At 37.6% G+C, this 23,537-nt stretch overlaps 1 protein-coding gene across 1 annotated transcript in view; it reads left to right on the top strand.

Moving 5' to 3' along the window:
* Nucleotides 1–6: 6 nt before the first annotated feature.
* P3H2 (prolyl 3-hydroxylase 2) overlaps nucleotides 7–23,537 on the top strand; it is a 137,581-nt gene continuing 114,050 nt past the window's right edge. The window contains exon 1 of the mRNA XM_006925840.2: nucleotides 7–210. The gene's annotated coding sequence lies outside the window, so the exon portion shown is untranslated. The remainder of the gene's footprint in view (nucleotides 211–23,537) is intronic.

Raw genomic sequence — 23,537 nt, 5'->3', positions numbered from 1 at the left:
GCCACGCGCCGCCCGCTTGCGCCCCCCGCTGCCGGACCGGGGGCTGAATTGCCCTTCTTCCGCGCCTTGCTGGAGCGGGCGCGCTGCTACCGCAGCTGCGAGACCCAGCGCCTCGGGGGACCCGCGTCCCGCCACCGCGTCAGCGAGGATGTGCGCAGCGACTTCCAACGCAGAGTGCCCTACAACTACCTGCAGCGAGCCTACATCAAGGTACCCAGAGCACACACCTAAAGCTCCCTGCGGCTGAAGGTGCTCTTCTGAGCCCTCTCCACTGCTCGTTTCCTTGCCAGATTGTGATTCCTTTAACGTTCCTGTCTCATGTCTGTGCATCTAGATATCTGGTGGCCCAAGCTCTGTAATCAACACTAGATGAACCTGAGCAACTCTTTAGCTCTTTCGGCGTCAACTTCTCTCAAAAAGGATTGTATTGATAAGATGTTTAAAGTACCCCCTCAAAACTACTTTCTGAGACTTTGTCAGAGCTGGGTTTAGCATAAGGGCTTCTCCCCCTTTATTCTTGGTCTAGCCTCACCCCCATTTCTCTGCTGTCTCCACACCATTCTCCTATGCGCTAGTCTGCACCTTTTCTCTGAAGTTTAAAAGAAAACATTCTCAAAACAGCGGGATTTAAAGTAGGCTAGTTCTGAAACAAATTTCTCTCTAGTCCCCTGAATCTACAAAAACAAACAAACAAACAAATAAGATCAAAAGTTAAAGAGAAGGAATGCATGGAAGAGGTGAATCTGTGTGAGGGGATCTCACTGAGGCTTCTCGTTTCTGGACTGGATTATTCACCATCAAGTGCCCAGTACTCTCCTTGTTTCATGTTTGTGTATTCAGCTTGCCTGGAGTTAGTGTCAGGAGGTATACGGTATATATTGATATTTCCCCCACACCCACAATTTTGAAGATCTATCTGGATGCTTCATTCAGCAGAGAGAATTCTGCTGTTGTTCCTCACCTTTCTCCACTCTCACTCACCCACGTTGCTCTGAATTTACACCTTTTCCCACTTCTGCCTTTTTTATGTCAATATATCAATGCCTTTTGTACAGCTGTTGGAGAAGTGACAGCTTTAGGGGTTGAATGTTCATGCCAGCCAGTGGACCAGGCTCCATTTCTGGTTCATACACATCAGGTGCAGATATCCGAATGCCTTTTTTTTTTTTTTTTTTGCAGCTCATCACTAAAGGGCTCTGCTCTCCAGATGGTAAGATGGTAGGGCTCTTTGGAGATTTGCAGTTGCCAGTGGAGCTCAGGAAATCACAACTGAGACTATTAACTCCCAGTGTTGTGGCTAAGGTGCTGGACTTCACTAGTGGTATGCTTCACCAGTATTTTGGGCCTGAATCTCTTCCAGGATTTGTCTTCTACTTGCTTGTGCCTCCTGACAGATTTGCCAAGGCATTAAGTATAAATCTGATTTCTTTTGAATGAGCGGACAGTGTTTGGTGGTTTTACAGAAATCGATCACTGGTAAGCAACTAGGCAGAGAGGGGACCTTGAGTACCTGACAGCTGAAGATATACTAAGCTAGTTCCCAGAGCAAAACATGGGTGGTCCCTGTTGCAAACTTCTCAGGGGTCTCAGATATAAGTAAGGTTGGCAGTCCTGCTGATAGTCTTGTCACACATCTTGGGCAGATTTTTTTTTTCTCAGGTCTGGAAAAGGAATGCATATTCATGATTATTCCTATAAAAATAAGTAGCTATGAGGTAACTCTCAAAATGTGGGTTTTTTTGGTTTTTGTTTTTTTGGTTCTGTGATTAAGCTTGCTTCACTGTTTATGCCAACATTTATTTCATTCATTCTCCTGCTCCTGTTCTCTTGGAGGTTAAAGAAGGTAAAGCCGTAGGTTTAACATGCCTCAGGTTTTTGCAGTGAATTCATTAAGGGAGTTAGTCATTCAGGGACACTTCTGTGGTTGAACTACTAGGTGTGGTCTGATGAACCAACAAAGTTTCAAAAGTTCTTTTAAAAATATGTGAATTCATGTAAAAAATTACCAGCAGTGTTTCTGAGAGCAGAGCAAGTCTCGCATCTTCTCCATATTCACCTCTACTCCCATAGGCAAAATTTCTTGGATCCACATAATTATGGGATAAATGTTTTTCCCCTACAGAAATTCATTTTAGATGGTTACAGTTTGCAGGAATATTTTTGTGAACATCGAATAAGGTTCATTTTTGTTCCTCTCTCCCCTCCCCCATTGCATCCACAATTTTAGCTCTTGTTTGGCTGCTGGCTGCTAGAGAATTGCACACACGTACATCTTTTGAGAGTAAAACAAAACTCTCAAGTAATAACAGTATCCTCAGGCTCTGACAGGTGTGGATCCTAAAGTGTTCATTCCCTGATGGTAGAATGAAGAGTTTCCCTGCATGAGCCAGGGAGTGATCGTGGTCCCTCATGTTGCTGAATTACTTTTGACATCAGTGTTCCAGTTTGTACTTGAAAAGGATACTCTTGGGCCAGATTGAATTCAATGAGGACTTTGCAGCCACAATTTGAGAATTGTAAATCCTATAATACAGTCAGAACTACCAGGCTTCCTGGAGGTAATGAAGTGGTTATTCTCAGCTGGGGGTTTTACAAACTGGAAGCTCTTGAGACATGCTACTCCTCCCCAAATCTCTAGTATGAGCCCCTGATGCAAGTGGATCCTTTATGCTGCTGTGCTGGAAGAGAAGAATTAAAAATTGTGAAATCTGAGCCTCATCCAGATCAATTTCTCATTTCTCAGACAAGTAAAAGGAAAGTCAGAGAGGGAAGGGGGCTTGCCCAGTGTCACATGGTTTGATTTGATGAAATGAGCGCGGTACCGGGAGTCAGGACTCTGAGCTCTGCCAACAACTGATGCCTCTGCCTGTACTATGGCCACTGTCCCATAGAACTGCCTCAGGTCCTAGGGAATGCTGTAGTCCCCAGGGCTATCCTTCTGCCAGATTTGGACAGCTCCAGGGATGAGCAGATTCTTGTCCTGCGGGATAGCAGACATGCATTGCATTTATCTTAAGGCCTGCTCTATAGACTCTTAAGACCTGACATGTTCGGAATCTGGACTGCTGTGAGGCAACAGTTCCACCTGGCTCCTAGCCACACTTTTTTGTTTAAAGGCAGGGTGAGACTCTTCAAACTTTGATTTTTATTATTCAAGATTGTAAGATATAACTCATGATTCATAGCCTGAAACTAAGATAAAGCTTTTATCATAGCATTTTCTGCTGAGAAACCTTCAGTGGTTTCCCCTTACTACCATATAAAGCCCACAAAGTTTAAATACAGCATCCATAGCCTGACTACCCTTAAACCTTACATGCCCTCTCTCTCCCACTTTGCTACCTTCCAGTCAGAGGGAACTATGGACACTTGGTGATATATATCTGACACTTTTACAGATCTGGGCTTTGTTTATTCTTCTTTGGGAAGCATAGAGGCTCTGGAATGGGAAAGATCTGGTATTGAACTTCAGCTTCTCAATTTCTAGCTGTGTGACAATAAATTACATTAACACTCTGAGCTTTAGTTGTCCCATCTGCAAAACGGGGAAATAGGACTTACCTGATTGGTTTAGTTTAGGTTTAAGAGAAGGTTTATGTAAAGTGCCCAGTACAAGGCCTATTTCTCATTAAAAACTGGAGACATGTTTCTTTTTATTGTTATAATAGATTTTTTTTCCTGTTCTATACGTTGAAATGGTAACTATACTAACATAAATATGCCTATTTCTGTGAGGCCCTCTTTCACTACTTGTGCAACTCCCAACGGCCCATCATTTCTCCCTCCTCTGAATGTCCACAGCAAGGAATATGTTCCTCTAATATCATGTTTTATTTTTAACCTTGTTTTGGAGAAATTCTTATATTTGCCTATCACTTAGGTGAGCTCCTTGAGATCAAGAACTGTCTTAGTCATTTTTACATTTCCTAAAGTAGGAGTTTCCAGATCTGGGTGATTATTAGGAGGGTGATTATTATTAATCTGAACATTAAAAATATGATTTAAAATTAGAAATTTAGGTTCAGTAGGTCTGAGTTAGGTCCTCAGCATCTATTCCCCCTCCCAAATACCTAAAACAGGGGGCAGTAGCAGTAAATGCTCAGCATATGTTTGTTGAATGAATAATAGTTTGGTTCCTCATGCATGAAATGTTGAGAAAGAATTCTGTGTGGCAGCAGGAGGTTGTCTCACACTAGTTATTTTGTTTCCTGGCTGGTCTGTTGTGGGGGGAAAGTTCCAGAACTGTAGATTGTTTGACTTTAGTCTTTTCCAGTTGCAGGTTCTGGCTGGTTTTCTAATTTCTTATTACTTAAAACCGTGCTTCAGAAAATCCTTGCTGCATTGTGCTTGCTTTATGTACATCTGTTGAACTTAAACAAATGAAGAGACAGACTTTTTTTTTTTCTTACTTGTGCGCTTTATAATCAGGAATACTTTAATCAGGAATACTTTAACAATATCTGTTTTTCTGCTGCTGTTCCCAGCCACTTAATAGTGTTGTTTATTTATTTATTTTTTCCTTAAAACTGCCCCTGCATGTTTTGTTTCTGAGTTGGTGTTTTACGCCATTTGACCTTTGTTTCTCTTTTCAGGATTGAAAGGGAACAAAATGAAATGCAATTAAGTTAGGTGATTCTATCTCTCTCCCAGGGTCATCTCTCTAAACTCTCTTTCTTGACTATAATATATTTTGTAGTGGTTTCTAGAATAGAAAAATAGTAAACTCAAGGAATTTTCTTGCTCTTATTCTGCTTTATAAATTTCTTTCTCTTTCTAGACGAATGCCTTAACAACAAAAATTGAAACCCTAGGCCACAACTTCATGATATAGATCCTATTTGTTTAGGATAAAAACCTTTCCCAAATTCTACATTTAAATCTCTTTTTACCTGTATGTAAACTATGTACATTTTGCTCTTTCCAATTATTTCAGATAAGAGGTTGATTATTTGAAATAGGTGTTCCGAAATCGTCCTACTTGTTATTTCCTCGGGGAATGAGGCTTTCTCCCTCCCTCCTCCAAACTGAGACTTTTTTGTGCTTGGATCATCAAAATCCCAGAGTCACAATCTTTCTCCCACTCCTTAAGAAGGAAACCTGGGAGATTCTTTGTCTAGCCAGCTTTTCGATCCTGTATGCTAAAGGGTTAGAATCTCAATTGTTTCCTTGTAGGGGGTTGATCATTGGAAGGCCCAGTCAGCTCTTTTTCAGTCATCCATCACAATTATAAACAGTAAGTGCCACAGGGGCTTAACATTCAATTAAATGAGGGTAACAACTGCTTACAAGTTTTCCCCTATCTCAATCTGGTGAATCAGGGATTACATTACAGGTTTTAATAAAGGAAAGTAATAAACTACTTGTCTCTCTTCACAGATTCCATCTTTGAGAATCAAATGTATTCTGTCACTAATATCATTTGCTCACTGATAAACTCCAAACGGATAGCTCTGTGGAATTCTTTTGGAAATGTTTGATAAAATGTCAGTTTGCTTTATGGGTGGGGTTTGAGAAATTCCGAAAGGTGGGTGGGTTCACCTAAAATGAAAACTCATCAGATTTGGTATAATAATGGTTCTTTTGTATTGCTAAAGAACTGAGTAAACTGTGGATTTCTTAGAAATCTTAGCTGGAAGGGACTCCAAGAGAGCATCTTGTTCACCTCTCTCTTCAGGTAAAATAATTGCTTTTGGGCAGTGAAGTAGGGGCAAGACAGAGAAGAGATAAGTGCTGTATTTTGCTCAAGAAATGTAGTCTGGCAAGGGTGAGAGGTAGTAATTATTGTAACTACAAAAATGCTACATAGCTTGAAGGACCCTCTGAGATCATAAAGAAGTCTATCCCTGTCACTTAATAGCTGTTAATAGTGACCTTAGAGGTTCCATGACGACTCAAGGTGCTTCAGCAAGCAGAGTGTAGTATTGTAACTTGTAGTCCAATGCTCTTTTCAGGCTCTTTGTAGTAGGCATGGCTGCCTCCTGAGGGGCAGTCAGGTGAATCAATGGTGCAGCTGAGACCTACAGTGGACCTGTTGACTTCAGAGACAGGGCAGACACAAGACAGAGCTTCCTGGACTGCCCCACCCACCCTGCATTTTCCTTCACATGATACATAGGCCACTCAGCCAAGAGTCACAGTTGTCTGGTGGAAAATTTTGCATTTCTCATTAGGAAAAAATAATTTCTCCTGTCTTTTTTTCCATTTAGCTTTTCTCTTTCCTTTTATTCATCCCTCTTTTCTGCTGACTTCCTAGCTATGTAATTTCCATTGGATCTTGCCCTTATTTGCCAAATGGCTAGACACACCTTTAAAAAAATGATTCAGAGTCAGCCTTCTGAGTGGTATGCTTTAGTGCCCTATGATTTTCAGTTTTAGAACTGCTGAGGGCTACAGACCATTGCTGGAGCTGATTTCACTTCGATTACACACCTTTCTGCTTTACTTAATTTCCTATACTTATTTCCCTCTTTCTCCTTCTCCTCCCTCATTCCTTGTCTGATTGGTGATCTACACAGTGAAATTATATCTGAAATGGAGAGAGCTGAGAATATTAAAAGAAGGAAGAGAAATGCAGGTTCTTGTAGAGGCAATATCAGCTTTCTGGTTCTAATACAATGAAGACCATAGTGCTTCTTATTTAATACACAGACATAGACATCCACTTCTTTGAAAGTCTTTTTATGACCTTTTTTCCCATATGTCTTGTGTAAGACTTGGGCATATGTTGGGGAAGATGCTCCCCTCTCCTCTCAGTTCCCCATCTTTCTGCAACTGCTCCCTGCCACATTCATGGAACCCATTTTATAGATGGGGAAATAAAGTCCAAAGGGAATCAAGTTGTCCACATTTATCCAGCAACTTAATGAAGAACAGAGTTTAGCATCCAAGAATCCTGAATCCTCCCTCTGTAACTTTGCTGATGACCTCTACTTTTAAGACCCACACTGAAAACACAAACTCCACAAAATTAAAATAAAACACGTAGCATGCCAATTACATTATTTGCTATATGGCATAGACCCTGAAAACAATAGCTACCATCTCCTTATGCAATGTTATTCCTTACAGTCCTATTCTGCCCACTTCTGGAAAAAACTCAGAAATGACGACCTAGTCAATGCTGTTCCCCAATAAACCTAATGAAAATAATAAGGCAAAGAATCTTCTTTGGGAAGAAAATGAAGGAATAAGAGCCAGATAGAGGGAGATCCAAGATGCCAGATTTTTCAGAAGTTCAGGGCGATCATTGTATTAGAACCAGAATACTAGAACCTGGAATCCATTATATGCAAATAATGGATTCAGTTTTTTTATGCAAGTAATGGGATGCTGCTGAAAACTGTGGTGTAATTATACTGGAAGTCTGGAAAGGAATGGAGAAAAGCAAAAGATATAATAAATACATCCAAAACCAAACCCTGAATCATAGGAAAGTTAATTGAACCGATTTTGATTTATTCTTGCTTGAATGCTAAATTTTTAGCTTTCGTTCTGCCAAGATCAATAGACTTGTATGAAGAAATCAACACATAATTAGGACTACAGATACAGTGAATTACCTTAAAACTAAATTTGGCTGTTTTTAAAAATGATCTCAAATTATAGTATCAAAGACTAATCCAGAAGACTATACTAATTATTTCACCACTGAAGCAAGAGCTATTTTTTAATAATGTTTTTCAGATGGAATCCAGGATCAACAGTCAACATTTGATTTTAGCAAATGCCACTAGAGATAGAGACTTTCACTGTCAATCATTGTTTCTATAGGATTACGGAGGGTTTAGTTACACAGTGCAGTCTGTAGGTTTCAGGTCAGAAGCATTTTAGCTAGAGTTTCTCAGCCTTGACTAATTGATATTTGGAATGAATGATTCCTTGTTGTGGTGGACTGTCCTGTGCATTTCAGGATGGTTAGCAGCATCCCTGGCCTTTACCTACTAGGTAACAGTAGCAATACATTCTACCCTGCTCCAAGCTGTGACGACAAAAAAATGTCTCTATGCATTGCGGCATATCTCTCGAGGGTCAAAATTATCCCACATTGAGAACCACTAATTTAAACATTCAGCCATAGTTAAGATAATTGGATATTAAGGTTAGACAAGTACAAATCAAGTTTTTGACAATATATGCTAGATGGCAATGTGCCCATTGATGAATCATGATATTTATGAAAAAGTTTGGCAGCAGCTTGATACCTTTTATGAGGGGAAATCCATTGGAAATAGAGTCTCTTTCTCCACGATGCTAATCACCAGGTTCATATCCAATAGCTGGTCCTCCCCTGTGGCTGCACTGATTCAGCTTGTAAGGAAGACCAGAGGATCTGGCTTCTCTCTACTTATTGTCAGAACATGATAGGACAGGTTGCTTTAGCAATGCAAACTAACTTTTTTCAGTTGTGAACTCCAAATTCCAGAATTAATATATTTCTCATTCAACTTGAAAAGTATCCAAACTCAATATTTAAAAATAATCCACTGCAAAATTTAGTTTTTTTAGGGTTAGCTCTCTATCATATATATTCAAGGAAAACCACTTGACTGAAACCCAAAATGCCAACTTATAGAAGACTGGAAAGTGAGAGAAATAAGACAGGTCATAGGAAAGAAGAAATGACATAGAGATATAGAGAGAATGAGAGAGAGAGAGAGCGAGAGCGAGAGCGAGAGCGAGAGCGAGAGCGAGAGAGAGAGAGAGAGAGAGAGAGAGAAATGAGACAGTGTCAGTCAGAGGGCATCTCAGTCTATTCAGGTCGCTATGTCAGAATACCATAGGCCAGGTAGGTTAAGAACAACAAACATGTATTTCTCACAGTTGTGAAGGATGGAAGCCAGGATCATGCTGCTGGCAGACTCATTGTCTGGTGAGAGCCCTGCTTCCTAGATAAACATCTTTTGCTGTAACCTCACATGGCTGAAGGGCCTGGAAAACTCTCTGGGCCTCTTTTATAAGGGCACTAATTCCATTCATGAGGCTTCTGCCTGCATGACCTAATCACCCTCCAAAGGTTTCACCTCCTAATATCATCAACTTTGGGGGTAGGTTTCAAAATACACACACACACACACACACACATATTTTATACACACACACACATACACACACACACACATACACACACACACACACATATATTTTTTTTCTCTCCATCCCCCTCAGCAGTTTATTTGTGGGCCCACTCTCAGGTCACAGGTCAGGCGCGGTCTGACCGCAGGCCCCCAGGCCCACGTGCGTGTTCTATGCCCTGGGAATGAGTTGAATGGGTCACGTCAGAGGAGGTGCCACCGTGCTGCCAGCACATTGGGAAGTTCCAGAACCCCCCAATTCCCCAGCTACACTTGCTGGCAGTAGGGAGATGGGTTGGGTGGCGGCAGAGTTCCAAGTATCCTAGCACCAGTCTCATCTTCATAAACGAAGGACTGGCAGTAAGCTCAGGCTGGCCCCCGCTGGCCCCCGCTTGTGGGGGTGGGGGGTGGACACAAACATTCAGACCATAACAGATTATATAGTGGCAGTTCAGGGATGTTATGTATCAAAGCAATGACATTAGATATGTAAAGGACATAACTTAAAGATTTGTGGTATATGAGAAATGCCATTTAGAAAAAGCTGGTAATTTTTAATTTTTACAAAGAAAAAAAAGGACTAAAAAAGAAAAAAAAAACATTGGAAGCAGAGATAATGGAAAATTAGTTCAGGCTAGAGTATAGGATGTCTTAAGGGTAAATTCGATTGATTATATTCTTTAAAAGAATGGATACTATTCTGAGGCTTAAAAATCAATATATGGTAATATATGAAATGATACCTCTTAAGGAATTTTACTTTATTGTAGTTATAAAATGTACCACTTCAAAGCTAAGTCCAAATAAATTGTATTTTTAGTGACTTTATGTTTATTAAGGGGCATGACATTTTGCCATTTCAGGTTTTTTTAAACCTGAGGTATAGCTTAACTTTCTCTTTTACAGTTTGGCAAGTTCCTTCTCTTCTTTGTTACTCAGTATCTATCTCTGTGAAAAGATAATAATAAAACTACCTAACTCACAAGGCTGATGTAAGGATAGAATGCGAAAACATTTGTTAAAATCACATACGAAGGATGCATGTACAAAAAAGATGAGGAATGAGGAAGAGGAGGACTTAAAATCCTAATAGAAAACTAAATTATGTACACGAGAATGAACTATGAATGAGCAACAGAAGGAAAATCATTCATCACTTCCCCCAGCTGAAATGTGTTAAACACTTTTCCTATTTTATCAGAATAACTTATTGAATTATTTTTAACACCAAAGGGTAAAAGCATCAAGAAAGTCATTAAACTAATAAAAAGAATCTCTTGTGTGTGCGTTCGTGAAGAATCATATAAAAATAAACCATATAGGGCGGTGGTTAGTTAACTTGGAAACTATATTATAGTACCTTCTTGATACAATTTGTTTGCAAAAGAAATTATAAAGAAGTCTGAAATGGCAAAATGGTATTTCCCTTGACAGATTTTTAAAAATCCCCCAAACCAAACATTCGATTTAGCGATGAGGCATGTTTTATAATTATTAGTAATAATAGATATTATCTATTGATTATAAACATTACTGTTTCAGGTATTATGCTAAAAGCTTTATATAAATTTCCCCAGCAAATTCTCACAACAATCCTAAAATACAGATCTTAGTTAATCTCTATTTTACAACAGGACATTGAAGCTTAAACGGTTAAATAATACGTATGAGATCACACAGCTAGTAAATAAAAGAGTCAGAATCCAAATCCACATTTTTTCTGATGAGAAAACCTGAGTCCTCATTTACTTCTGACAACCTAGGTTTTGACATTAAACAAACCTATACTCACAAAAGTCCAGCCTTTTATTAGTTGTATGACACAGAAAGCTCACCTATATGAATCTGGATTTCTTATCTGGAAAATAGGGATGATGGTCATACCTACTTCATAGGATTCTCGTGAGAAATTACCAATAATAAAAAAAGATGGTATTCTCACCTAGGTCAGCAGGATGCAGAAGTGCTTGTTCTTTGCCTCATAATTTCTAGGCAGAGGGCAAACTTGTGAGGGAAACTAAAAGGTAAAATAATAGGCAATTATATCATGATCAACTGAGAAGATAATCACTTGTACAGAAGGTACAGAAAATGTAGGACACACAGAACAAGGACTCGACCTGCTCAGTTTGAGCTACTGTCTTGAAGTTCAATTCTCTATACCATGGAACGCAGACATATCAGTTCCCTTTCATCATCAGGCTGAAACAAAAATCATCCTCTTAATGAGAACTCAGGACCATGGTTTTTTTTTTTTTTTTTTCCTGTGTTGAGAAAAGTCCTTTTGCTCTCTTCTCCACTATGTTCTCCAACCCTTTGCTTTCACAATTTCCATGAGATTGTGGCCTCTTAGTATTTTCCAAAAATGGGACTCTGTTCAAACACATTCCAAACCTTCTCTGTTTCATATTAACAGATAAAATCTCTTCTCACAGACCAACACATCTTGGGAATTTTAAACCCCGCTAAGCCATTTCCCCACCCTGATCTCTAGTACCCAGGGGAGATGGCCTGCATTTGGAAATCAGCAAACATCTCTTCATCACAGACACCAAAAATGAGGCCGCTTCTTGTATAACAGTCAGGTAATTGGGAGAAGAGCTCAAACAAAAATGTAGAGGGTTTTGAGTCTAGGAATCAAGCTAATTAGGCTCTGTCTCCAGTTCTGTCACTAACATTTCCCTATAGGCCTTGAGGTCTCTATTTAGACAAGGGCAACATTGGACCAGATGATTTATAAGAGCCCTTTTATCTCTGCCAGCCAGAAATTCTAAAATACTTTAGCGGACCAGTACAGAGAGCCAACAATCTATCTATGGGAAAGAAAAATGATGAGGTTATAATGTAATGGAATACAAAGTAGAGTGAAGATAAGCAAGGAAAGGAAGTACTTCCAGTGTATCTGCTGCTAGTCCTTATCTTTGGCCAGCCAATCACTTTAAAGTAAAACTCGCAAGACGATCACAGTAATATTTAATTTGGTGGTACTTTAAGAAGTACAAGATAAACTAGGGTATATTCAGGAAGCATAGAAAGATATATAAAAGTCTCATAACTATGTTACATAAGAAACGGTTGAAATAGGGATGAGTACACTAAACAAAAAAAGGTTTTAAAAAAAATCATCATTGGAAACAGTTATTGATCTTTATGGCACTGAGGAATTAAAGGGCTAAGACCAAGTAACAGAAGTTGCAGAGAACAAGACCTTGGCTCGAATGCAAAAGACTTTCCTAACACTGACATCTGTTCAGATATAATAAGGAACCCCAAAAGAAGGTGTTTGAGCATGAGTTGGACAAATGTTTAACAGGGAGGTTGCATTTAAGATTCAAGCACCAAAGTAAGGTTGAAATAGAGAAGATATAACACATTTTCCATGACTTTATGAAGCGAAAATTTGTCTTATACCCTCAGATCTTATGAAATGAAAATCTGTCATATCCACAGATGGTAGATCATGAAACACTTTTTCAATGGAAAAACCCTACAGCTCTTCTCTCTAGCCTGCTTCTTAATTCTGGTTATTGTAATTTTAGACCAGGGTTACCAGCACACTTACTATAAATAACTTATATAATGCAAAAAAGGAAAGAAAGAAACAGTACCAAGGCCTTAAAACATGCACAGGAACACACACTCATGGAGTATTTAGCAGTAACAATATCCACATGTATGATCTGCATCAGTCTTCTGATTTCTGACTCAAATTTCTCTGAGATAACATCTGAAAAGAATTTAGTTGTGGTAGAGTACCAATGAGAGTTTTAAGCTAAATGTATGACAAATGTTCAGGACATCAATGCTTAGGAATTGAAAGTGGGTACACTTCTCTTAGCAAGTACATCACGATATGCTCAGAAAATGCGATTTCGTTTACAGTGCCTTTGCAGGGCTGTTCTAATTTGCTTCAATCGTATGCTATCCAGAGGCCGATATGAAAACCTGACCCCGTTGCACATGCTCATTCGATTCTCAAGCATTTTGCCGATGTTAATTCTGGTCATGTGCACATTGGGTTGCTAGGGGATCTGCCCAGGACTTCATATTTAAGAATGTTTAAAGAATATTAAATATTCCTAAATAATATTTGAAGAAGCCCTTTATCTGGCACTTCCTCTCTGAAATTCTTCCCTTATTCTAGTTGGAGAGGAGGAGTGCCTGCCACTCCTGGGGAGGAGGGAGTTGAAAGTCCAGGCTCCCTCCCCTACCAGCTGACCAAAGCTGAGTGTGGGTGTCACATGTTTTTATTCCCTGGTGTTTGGCTGGAGTAGGGCAAGTATCATCACAAACATTTCTGTTTTGCTATGCTTAACTTTCCTGGTACTTTAACTAGAGAAAGCATGCTTTTTAGGGCTTTCATTTTCTCTCTTTTTTTTTTCTGGTCTGCTCTCAGTGGCATTTCCAGGTTGCAGGCTTCTCCAGTGTCCAATCTGGGATATATGCAAGAGACAAAAAATCCATTTACCACGACATTCAAATGCTGGGTTCCTAGCCAGTCTACATTCTTCTTGCCACCTTTCAGAGTCTTCTTGTGTTTACCTGTTGTAGTTTGTCCAGCATTTTTAGTTGTACTTAAGGGGAGGTAGGGGAAAAATGAGTTTACTCCTCCTTGTTCAGAACCAGAAATTTTCATACGGACTCTTTAAATAATATTTAAATTACGATGATGATGAATACAAATGGAGTGGATTTGATCTCAAAACTCTGGTTTAACTTTGTTACCAGTGTTTCAGTGCAAAAAAATTGCAGAAAACCTTTCTGATTGCTAATACAAATTTCTAGTCAACTTTCATCACCACTAAATTAAACCTAAGTAGATCAACTGGACATGTGAAGTTGTTAAGAGTATTCTTTTCTAATCCTGCTTTAGAGGTGTAAAATATCCCAGCACTTCTGCTGAATTGCCACGAGTCTGCTCTTTTACTTGTTTATAGGTCCATAGAGAAGACCTCTCTGGAACACTGTGATTTAACTTTTCATAAGTAAATGAATAGTTGATCATCCTGATCCATATTCCCAATAGGATAGTTAGGAAAGATTTACCTACTATATTATATATGGGAAACCAATTTAGGTAGGATTTAGAATTAAAAAAAAAATTCTCCTAAGTAATGAATCCCTTTTCTTTTTCTCATCGTCCCAGGATAAACCTACTTTCCAGGTTATTATGTGTGAGTCTTTGACCTAAACAGTCACACATGGCCTACTTAATTTTTTAAGTCTTTACACTTGGTAGAAACTAAATATGTTTGTCGAATTTGAATCATTACTTCTGCGGCATGAGTTTGTCCCTATGATTCTCCTTATAATTAGGCATTTAAATGCCATTCCGTGCACTTGATCATAATTTCTAAAGACAGCTCTTTTATAGGGGTACCAACTTTATAAGTCAGTGTAAGATTATTAATACGAAGTTGGGTGGGATACATTGAAAACAGTATTTGAGTAAGGAATTAGGAAACTGTGACATTAATTTTGACTATGCTACTACCTCTGGCTTTATGATGATGGCCCTTTCTTGGCCTCAATATCTTTATTTATAAAATGAGGCGATTGTAATATATAATCTTAAAAGTCTCTATTAGCTTTAATGTATTTTAATGTTTGGCATATTTCCTTTTATAAAGTTATTAAATGTTACTAAACTGAAACTCAGCAATTGAATTTTTTACTCCTCAGTTTGGTCTTAAATCCTAGTATCTTACCTACAGCATTAAAATATCTGATATGTTAGATACTAAGATGATAGGTTTAGGCAATATAAAATACAAAATATATTGGAGGGGAAAGCTAAATGGGCAAGCCCTTTGTGGTCACAGAAATAGTCTTTTGTAGCAGATTCATTGTCCTGAATTTGTTGATCTCATCACTTAATTCAAAAATTGTATCTCTCTTCTCTACTTTCATTGTTAGAAAAAGTGTTGTATTTGCTACACAGTTGTGAAGACTCCCTCTAAAATGATGTAAGCTAATGGTTAAGATTCAATTGTATTCAAAATTTTCATTATTTCCTGTAATGCTAAATCAATATCAGGATATAAGTTATTAACAATGGCTGTTTTCTGTGAATAAAGCACTGTATGTATTGGCATTCAGTTGAGACCTCTCATTTGAAATGCACTTTTTTTTTGAATGCTCTGTTACCTATTTTGATTTCAGCACATTTTGTTCAATACACCTATGTTCTGATTTACACAAAATCATGAATTAAGCCAGAAAACTAAAGTCTTTTCCATGATGCCTGGGCTTTTAGTGATAAGCAAGAAGTTATTTCCCACTTCTCCCTTGTATATATACCAGTTGTCCAGATATAGTTCTTCTCTATTAGTTTATCCAACTATAAAGCAAAATATCATTATATGTAAATATGTGATAGTAATTGTCCTTCCTTATTATATGTATTGTATTATATTATGTGATATCCTGTGGAGTCATTTCAAAATAAAATTTTGCCAGAAGCTCATTCTTTTTTCTTTGCAATCATAGTATATGTTATTCATTTTGAAATCTCTTTACAAACTTCTAGGCAATAATATTTAATGTAATTATTTTTGCTGTAAGGAGTGTAACTTTGAAAAATACTCGCCCTTATGATCAAGTGCACAGAATGGTATTTAAATGCCTGCTAGTTTTAGTTCTAGTTTTTGTTCCTATTTTTGTTTTTACTATTAGACTTCAGTGAATCACTAAGAAACTATATATATATGTGTGTGTGTGTGTGTGTGTGTGTGTGTGTGTGTGTGTGTGTGTATACCATATATATATATACCATATATATATACCATATATATACACATATACATTTTTTAGTAAAATGGAGTTATATCAAAACATAGCAATGATAATAAAATTGCAAATTTAATAATAGTAAACAATATCATGTAGTAAATGATATAAAGTAAGCAAGATTAAATGCACTCTGATAACTGCATGGTAGTGGACATGAAACACCCAGTGCAATTCAACGAAGAGCTTCTATGACTTAAGAATGTCATGATTACTAAGAACATAATGAAATTTCTATGAAAATCATAATTAAACCTGCATTTCAAATTAGTGTAACATACCTGAATCAAATCACTTTTAAGCTTGAAACTGTTTGCATTCCATGTAATAAGCCACAAACAATTGATATATTTTAGGAAACACTCATCTAGAAAGTAAATGAGATGGTGTTTTATCACCTCAGCAAATTAAAGTCTCTGTGAAGCAGGGTTAAATCATAAGGATGTTATGAGGATTTTATGAGTGAATACAGGTCAGATGCTTAGAGAAGCACCTGACTTATAGTATAAGCACTCAGTAAATAGTAATTGTTGCTGATGTAATATTATCATTATTATTTTTCTAATGAGCTATTTATCATTTATTAATCCATCTCACATTTTGCTTATATGAACTAAGAATTGTAACGATTGCTCTTTTCAGACCTCATCTCTTAATTTTTAATTTTATAGCATGAGATTAACTCTCCCTTAGCATTATTTAAAACATAAATGGTCCAGTCTGATTACAAAACAGACTGATTCCAAAGATCTCTAAGAGTTTTTAACTTCTTTGAAATTCAATTTCCCTTTCTGTAAAATGGGAATACTACTAATATATACAATATCTGTAGAACAAATGTGCTATAAGGATTGAAGAAAGTATTTGAAAATGTTCAAGTTCTACACAAATGTAATGTAAAAGCAAAATAATGTATTCATATAAAAATATGAATTTATAAAATTGTACCTTATAAAATTTCTATTACTATATTAATAAAAATTTTCTTTTGTTTGACTACATTAAATTACTCATTGACTTGAACAGTGACAATATCCATACTGACCATGAAGTTCGATAATGTGACCTGAAAGTATTTTTCCAAATGCTTTTGAGCTTACATAAATCAAATACGGGGAGTGCAGACATAAGAGAGCATATGTAGAAGTTTCTCTTTGTCCTTGAAATTTTTAACATCTCTGACTTCCTTTAATAAGTTCCAGACCCATGCATGCCTTTATCCCTGGGGGGTAGGGAGTGGGGAGTGGAAGCTGTTGCTTAAAACAACACTTGGAACAGGAATTGTTTGATAAGGCCAATGGTTAGAATATTTGCAACTTCTTGTTTTGAATTCTTATGATAACATCAGCTTCCAAAGATTATCTAGCAATTTGTGGGAAATCTAGCAGCAATAAAAAAATTGGGCTTTCATGAAGACTTTCTAGATATAATACATGAAGTAGAAAAAAAGTGAAAGAATATGAACATGTGAAGAAGGTCTGAGTTATCTCCACAGAATAGTAAGTGGGGGTCTCGTTACTTTTCAAGTCATAACAGGCATGATCATAGGGCTGAAATTATGTCAGTGCTGTGCCTTCTTAGGACTGTTTTTTCTTTTTCTCTTCTTCTTCTTTTTTTTTTTAATCAATAGCTTGTGTGTTTTATGAGTTGGTCTCTTATTGCCTTCTTTACTGAACTGTACCTGAGAAGCCAGCACCATTATTTTTGACATTTAAATGTATGGAAAGAATCAATGTTGGAAAAACCAGAGCAATTCCTTCCTTCAAGTCATGCAGCATATCAATGACAGAATCAGGACATGCAAAGTATGGCCCAGCACTCAGCTTCCTGAACTGGTCCTCGTTGCTTTTGAGTGATGAGAATAACAATGGGAATGAAAATGACCACCTCTCATGTTTGCATCCTGCTTAGAAACGTACAGAGTAAGTTCACACACAAGTCTTCGCTTCCTCATGGGAGCCCTATGAAAAAACGGAGGTTTGATGGTTTGTCCAGTCAGACACTGAGAGAATGGCAGAGCTGTGACTCAATGGAATTTTCTGGCTCCAAGGTCAGTGTTCTTGCTAACATGTCACAGCTGCTGTCTGTTCAGATTTGAAATGTTCTTTTTGTAGTCACAAAATTATAAACTCTAATAAGTTTCCGTTTCAAGGCCCTCATGATGCCACTGTTCTGTATTTTTATCATTTCAGATATGTGGTATTTTCAAGTTAGAGATTATAATTCAGTCATTTCCCCATTTCTTTAACATGTGGGAGCTTTGGGCCCCATTGGGTGTCTGTATTCAGTGATCTGTGACAGCATGAGAAAGGCTGTGTGTGAGAATACCACTTCCAGCCAGTAGCTGGAACAATAGTACAGATGAATGTGGGATCACCCAAAAGCTTTTCCCATCTGAAGTGCAATCCATACCCCCTCCTTCTTTCTTGAGCCCTCTGGGTAATGTAATAGTCCCAATTTTCAATTTCATGTAAAGGCAATGACAGTTGTATGGGCCTAGATTATTTGTCCAGTTCTTGATCTATGTTAGTATTCTATTTCTAAACATTCTATTTGTGCTTGGTTTAAACACTGACGTACAGTGCTGGATTTCATTCTCTGATCAACTAAAGGACTACGTGATTTTCAGAATCTAAGAGAGTGCATCGAAAGGAATGGTGTACAGTTACACATGTTTTTGTTGGTATACATTGCACAGGTTTTTGTTAGCATTTTGTTTCTGTTTTTGCCTTTTATGCTATATTTTCATGTCTTTCCCTTGAGTTATAATGAGTTATAATTGATCTGTAGTTTTTCCTTAAGTTGACATATCTTCATGGACTTAGCCCTCTCTTGTGTCCGTTATGTGGATCAAGAGAAATTTCAACTAAATCTCTGCTGTTAAACTTTTGGATGAGATATGTTGTTCTTTCACATTGGACAATTATAAGCAAAATGTTAAATACTGTATCATTTTGAGGGGTAATTCTTCATATTTTATAGATTTTGAGAGTTTGGCTTTGAGACAACTTCAACTTCAAGCTCCTGTGTATAGCTTTGTAGCTTTGGGCAAGTTATTTAATGTCTCTAAGAATTCAGTTTCGTCAACTGGAAAATGAGCATAATAATAAAGTCCTAAGTATCCTGTCTGAAAAACGAGCAACTCCTAGAAGTGTTTTGGGGATTAAATGAGCTAATTCATATAAAGTGCTTAAATATGCCTGGCAAGTGGTATCTTTTCTATTAAAATCACACTGTGGGAATTACTGATTCTATTTTTAGTAAGATTTCAGTCTCGTAATATTGATTAGTTTAGGCTGAACTATGGCAGAATTGTCTTGATATAATCAACCAGTCGTGAATGATCGGCAAGGAAATCTGGATAATTCTCCTGGTCATTCCCTTTCTAGCTGCGTGACTTTGGACAAATCACTTTACATCCTTCAGTCTGATTTTTTTCTTATGGTAAAGAAAAGCGGCATAGTTATACTTGGTCTCCTTACTTTACAGGATTATCTGGAAGATACCTTTTTATAATGGCTATGTAAGTACCTTGCAAATTACAAAGTACTGTATACTATGTGGCTCCTTATTATCCCAGCTTTAACAATTCCTGTGTGGGGTTGGGCAGAATGTCAAAGGAATTCTGCACTCTATTGTTGTTATATCGTACTCAGGCATAACTAAACTGTTACATCAGGGCTGTTGACCTGGAGTCAGCCTTTCCAAGGCCACCATTGTCCCAATACATATGGAAGTGTGCCTGGGGTCCATGGAAATTATAGGGAAAATATGAATCAGTAGGCTGTTTTACTTGGCTGCTAAATTTGGTTCACTGTTTCAGAAATTAGGACAAATCTGTCTAGAATGGTCTTTGTTGCCACCAGCAACCAGGGTCATAGAACTGAAGGACATCAGATATGCAAGATAAATGGAAAATAACTTCCCAAAGCCATGCCTTTTGCAAGAATCCCAAGGCTAGTTGCAGGGTTGAAGAAAGCTAAATAGGAGGTTCGAAGCTTGAGATTTCCTGCTTGTAACTCAAAATGGATGTGGATGTGGACATGAAGATATGGCCCAAGGTTTTGCTTTCCTGGGTGGAAGTAATAACATCAGTATTAAATTGCTGATTAGCATTTTTTTGCAGTGTAGGTAGTTCCATAGTTGTAGACAAAAGACAAAGATTAATTTTCGAGATCATCTCGTTCTCAATTCTAGTTATAAATATCAGATTGCTAGCCATTGCTCTGTACCATCGTTTGTGAAATTCTCAAAATCAATCTAAATTACTTTGGTTTATGCTACATAGCCCTGTTTTTCTTCTTGGAAGCAGAAGTGATAATGAAAGAAAGTGAATTTTTCATCATGTAAAAGGAAACCTAAATAATTTCACTGGAATCTTTCAGTGAACAGTATAAACTTATAGTATTTAATCTTACATTTTCATTGTATAGTCACTTCTTTTATTCCTACACCCTGTCACATTCTCACCAGTGCCATCTACTGATCTCCCTCTTGCCCTTCTGGCCACCTTCCTTGATGACTTCAGTTTCTGGTTTGTGGTTTCATCATAGTCCTTGCTTTTGCCCAGCTACCGACCTCTGTGAATTCCTCAATCATGAGGACATTGCTTTGATAGTTTTCCTTTAATCATCTCAAATTCTTTATCTGATTTTGCCCTTACTAGCAATCTAGTTGTTCAGAATTTTCTTGATTCCCTTCCCTCCTGTCTTTATTTACCTTCTGTCCAGACCAACCCTATGACCAGTCTCTTTAACCGTTCTCTTGTATACAGGCACATGGGCATTTGCATTGCAATAAAGATTGCAGTCACTCTTTTCTTTAACTTTCTATCTTGTCAAGTGTTGCAGTACTCAAGCCCTGTTCTCTGAACACTGCAGACAAATGTCACACGGCCATGCCTTCGAAGTCTGCTACTTATATTCACTACGTGCTCACAGTATTTTAGTGTTTAGTGTTAGTGTTGTTTAGCAGTTCTCTGCTGTTGTGGCTCAATATTTTTTCTCAGAGTTGATATTCAGAATAATTCAGTCTCCAAATCTGTAATCCTTCATTCTCTGCATGACTGTCTCCTACATTACTAAGAAGAGTTTTAATAATGGACAAAATTCAGGGTGACATTGCGAAAGGGGAAGAGAGAGTGTGTGAGACACTAAGAAGATGAAATTAATAGGTATTTGTATCTTTTTATAGATAGGAAGGTACAGGTAAAGGAGGAGGATCAGAACTGACTCAGAAATTTGGAGCCTTGGTGACTGACTGATGGATCGTGATTTCATGAACAATAACAAGAAATAAGCGGAAAAGAAGTAGAATAGGGAAGTAGGATTTGGTTTTGCCACTTCTGATCCTCTTTGCCCTTTGTAAAAGCCTAATTATTTGTGCTTAATTACCTTAAATAAAACAGAAAATTTATTGCTTGGAAAGAATGAGCTTTCAAAAAAAGGCACATACCAGAAAGACTAAAAAGATTTCAGATCCTGGCTTCCAGAAAAAATAATCCTCTTAATAAGTCAGGTTTAAGCTCTCTAATGTTAGATAACTAGAACAGCATTCTGCCTTTGGAAAAATGCCACCAAATCCTTTGCCCTTCTTCCTTTTTATTTTTAAAAATAGCCATAGAAGTGAGATGCAGCTCTTAATGGGAATAAGTTCTAGAGTTTATGTCTTGCCTTAAGCAGCAGCTATTTTGCTAAGCCAGCTGTCTCCTCAGAGGGTTTTGCAAGTCAAAGATTGACAGAGTTAGTGAGGAAGTGACACATGACAGGGGTTATTTTAATAGTAACTTGCCCTGAATATCCCCATGGCCCTTGTATACTATTTCAGCTGAAACATTTCCTCTTTGATAGAAATACAGTGTGGCTAAGACCTACTGGAAAATATTTTTAGTCTAAAGCTTGGCAGCACATACTTATGGACACATTAGTGGAACCTGGCATCCAGGTTGTTCCTAACATAAAGGTTAGGGTCAATTCTCTCTTCTCTTTTCCAAAGCATTTTCTTTAATATCCTAGCTTCTTTGTATCCCACCTTCCCCACTTCACAGAGAATGCCAGAGCATAAGAAACGGGTATCAGTTTCCAACATCTTTAGCTCTCATTCTGTCAGAATGTTGTTTCCCTCTGCCAGTCTGTGTATTCTTTACAAACATCATTTGGCATCATTCTTTGCAGTGATCCAAGTAGTCTATTTGTTAGAGATCCGACTTCCGTTTTATTTCATTTTGAACTTTTATAATTGGTATTTTTTAAATGTTCTGGCATATGTATATAGAATATGCTAAATACCTTTTACGGACATCGAGGTGCATCTTTTCCTAACCTAAATTGTCACTGGTGCTGAGCATATGTTGTAATAAGTTTCTTTCTTTTCTTAGTTAGACTGCGAAATAGCCTGGGATGGCCCATTCTGTTATTTCATTAACTATGAATCTGGGAAGAGCATAACATTGAGAGTGTGTAGTCATTAAATAAAGTTAGTGTTAAGGTAACAAATGTGTTCATTTTGTGTTTCCACATGGGAGAGGTGACTGACTCTTAGAACCACTTCCCTCAGTCTGAATGCTTTACATCAGACAAGAAAGCATTCAGCATGTGTGAGTTTAATGTTTGTTGTCTCTTGGCAAACGTTTCCTAGAAGACAAATTTGTCTCCTCAAATCAGAATTAATACTAAAGCCAACACACATAATTTTTTTGATTACCTGCTTTTAATTTATTTTTGACTATTTCTTTTCATTTGAACAATAAAAAACTAGCTTCAATATTTAATTTATTTATAGAACATGCATCATATACTAAACACGACAGAATCCCTATCTTAGAGGTTCGTAGTTCTGGGAGGGGGCAGGACAACACATATTTCAGGATAAAAAATAGTGTGCGAGAGGAACTATGAGAGTACTGATCAGTGAGTAGTAGATAACTTTGGATGAGCCAAGGAAAACTTCCCTGGAAAGTTGACATTGAAGTTATGCCTTTCAAGTGAGTGAGAGGTCCCCGACAGAGGACACAGAGTCAGGTCCCCCAGATAAGAGGGTAAACTGTATAAGGACTTGGGTGTGTTTAAGTGCTCGATAAGGAATTCTACTGGGTAAATAGTCCATTTTCTAAAGCAATATAGACAGAAAAGATTTTTCGAATCTATAATCTGCTCAGCGAGAACTGTAAAAATTCTATCTATAAAATGTCTGCTTACCGGATTGATATTTTGTTTTCAGTGTATATTTTACATGTTTTTTTTTTTTTAATTCTTATTATTTGATAAATTCCAGAAGGAAAAAGAAATGAAAAGGAAACAAATGTTATCTTCTAAAGAAATTTCCAATTATTTGAAGTCATAGTGATATTTATTTAGGTAAGAAACATATTTGACCTCATGCGAAATGAGAAATGAAGATGCTGCTGTGAGGCACAAAGGAGAGAGCCGTTCTCAAGACTTAACCCACAAGCCTTAGATAAATCTACTACAGAGAGGATTCATTGACTTCATATTCTTTCCACTATGGCACAGACACCAAACCACAAGTCTTTTACCTCACCAACCACTGAGACTTTGCCAGGCCCAGAAAGCTTTCCCCACAAAGGCCTTCATTCATCATTTCTTCACTCTTTGACTGAAATGTGATGAGGTAGCAGGCAATACTAGAGCTAAATATGGGATCGAAACCCCAGTTGCG

The sequence above is a fragment of the Pteropus alecto genome, unplaced genomic scaffold (genome assembly GCF_000325575.1).
Source record: "Pteropus alecto unplaced genomic scaffold, ASM32557v1 scaffold88, whole genome shotgun sequence".
NCBI lineage: Eukaryota > Metazoa > Chordata > Mammalia > Chiroptera > Pteropodidae > Pteropus > Pteropus alecto.
The sequence above is the reverse complement of the archived record's forward strand: the minus strand, read 5'-3'. Positions and strand labels throughout refer to the sequence as shown.